General features: G+C 39.9%; 1 pseudogene; it reads left to right on the top strand.

Annotated features, from left to right (window-relative positions):
- Positions 1–662: 662 nt before the first annotated feature.
- On the top strand, positions 663–1326 carry LOC114045656 (annotated as a pseudogene).
- Positions 1327–2577: the final 1251 nt, after the last annotated feature.

Here is a 2577-nt window from a genome sequence, read left to right as displayed (position 1 = left end):
TGACCCTGAGTGTCATTTAACCTTTTTTTTTTCAGCCTTAGTTTCTGTAGTTATAGAATGATGATACCAATAGAATCTACTTCACAACATTGTTGTGAGGATCAAACACATGCAAAATTATGCAAATCATTATTCTAATTACATTTATTAGAGTTCATTGTTTCCAATGTAGTTTGTGTAAAAATTTAAAATGTGTTTAATGATGATAAAGAAAAGGAGAAAATCCGTACTATAAACTATGCAATTTTTAGAATATTGAAGAGATGTATTTGAAAGGTATTTGAAAGATGGGAGGATGTCAATTTCTTGAAGAAAATAATGGATATGTTTACTCCTGAAAAATGACAATCAAGAAACAGCAACTTCTACTAACTTATATGCCTACTTTCACACTTCTCAGTTTTTATAAAACTAATATGCACATGTACAATGGACACTTTTGATGAAGGTTTAAGAATGGAGCAGGAATGCTTTTATAATCCAAATTCCATAGAAGACCACATCTTTATAACCATATCTTTACTTAGAGGTTTGGTGAATAAATACAACATCCTACTGTGCTCATTTTTTTTTTTGTTGACTCTAAAAACCATGATTTGGCTTTCTCACTTTGGCCTCTTCTGGTCAGTGGACTGACTGTTAGCGCAGGCTGCGGTGTAAAGATGGCTAAGTCTAAGAACCGTACCATCTATAACCAATCACGAAAATGGCACAGAAATGACATCAGGAAACCTAGGTCACAGAGATATGAGTCTCTGAAAGGAGATGACCCCAAGTTTCTGAGAAACACGTGCTTTGCAAAGAAACACAACAAGAAGGGCCTGAAGATGCAGGCCAACAACGCCAAAGCCATCAAGGCCTGAGCAGAGGCCATCAAGGCCCTGAGCACCAACGCTTCCAAGACCAAGCTCCTCAGGTGCAAAATCCTCAAGGCCAGTGCCCAGCTTGCTGGCCACAAGATGGCCTCCAAGCATCCAGGCCCTAGAGTCAGCACCAAACGTCCAGGCCTCAGGATCACAGAGCCTGACTCTAACGTTGCCAGAACGACTGACCCCAAGGCTGCCAAGTCTGCCTTCAAGGTCAGTAAGTCTAATCCAGGGCTACCAAATCTGGCCCCAAGGCCAGCAAATCTGACTCCAAGGTCACCAAGTCTAATTCTAAGGCTGCAAAGTCTGATCCCAAGGCAACCAAGTCTGATTCTAAGGCCACAAAACCCAGTGATTCCAAGGCTGCTAACCCTACTGACCCCAAGCCTGCTGAGTCCAAATCCAAAAATCCAGTCCCAAAGCTGGGACTAAAGCTGCTAATCCCAAGCCTTCAAAATAGATGCTTCAGGACAGAAAGACTTGTTTAAACCCTAATCCACCATTTTTTCCCCAGTCAGGATATGATTATTCTATTCACTATTTTGGACAAACAAAGAAAATGGTGAGTTATTGAAAAAAAAAACATGATTTGGTAGAACAAAATGACTACTTAAAGTTTCTTCTGTATCAATGTATAAATCAAACAAGTTAAAGTAATATACAATTTCTATAAAGAGTCAACAACAGAGATAAGTTTCTTTCATAACACTGTGTTTATAAATATCTAGCAATGCATAAACTAGTATATATGATAGCCAAAGGAATTACCAGATCCTGGGAGCTGTTTAGCACAGAAAACAAATGGAAACCAAATACCTTATATATAATGGGAACAGGGGCTCCTGATTTGTCCTCGGGAATGCAAGACAAAGATCACCATCTTTACTTGTCCCTTTTAGAGTTACTGGATACCTTCTGGTGGCTTATTAAAACTCCAAGGTCCTCATAGACCTAATTATTAGCTCCTGGAGCACAGTAGGAGTTGAAAGATTCAATGAAAAGTGATGCATGTGTTTATCATTAGCCCCAGAAAAACTCAGCAGAAATCATGGACCGTATGGATTGATGTACAGTTAGTAATCCAAGATAGAGTAAATGGCAAAAGAAATTTGATCATCCTGACTCAACTAAAAGGGAGGGCTGGGGACTTTTTTGTGAGGTGTGACATGGAGGGAGGGAACAAAGAAGGGAGGGGGAGAAGGAGCAGGAGAGAGAGAGAGACACACACACACACACATAGACAGAGAGACAGAGAAAAGGAAGAAGGAAGGAAGGAAGGCAGGCTGGCTGGCTTAGCAGTATCTGAGTGATTTTGTTTAGGGAAGCCTTCTATGGAAAAGAGCTAAAAATATTTTGACTGGCCTGTAAACTGATATCAATAGCAGTTCAGTGGAAAAGTAGTAAATGGTAGTATTGATGAAAGATCATAATAGGAGAGGGATCAACAAAGACAGAGTGAAGCAGCTACAGAGGAATAGTGGAATTGATAAGAAGGCTATGACACTATGCTTAGGGAACTGTGGAAGTGTGGGAGGAGGATCTGTAAAACTGAATATATAGCTAATTGTTGGTAGACTGATGGCAATAGTATTCTAAAAAGCAATAAAGTGCTTTCTCACCTTGGAGCATGAGTTTTCTGGAGATTGTTCTCTTCTGCAGTGATGTGAAAGTCAGTGGGAGATATGACACCTTCATGTTTGGGGCAAGAGGT

This window comes from Vombatus ursinus, unplaced genomic scaffold (genome assembly GCF_900497805.2).
Source record: "Vombatus ursinus unplaced genomic scaffold, bare-nosed wombat genome assembly UNPS02014779.1, whole genome shotgun sequence".
Lineage (NCBI taxonomy): Eukaryota > Metazoa > Chordata > Mammalia > Diprotodontia > Vombatidae > Vombatus > Vombatus ursinus.
Note: the sequence above shows the minus strand (reverse complement) of the source record. Positions and strands in the feature narration are given on the sequence as shown.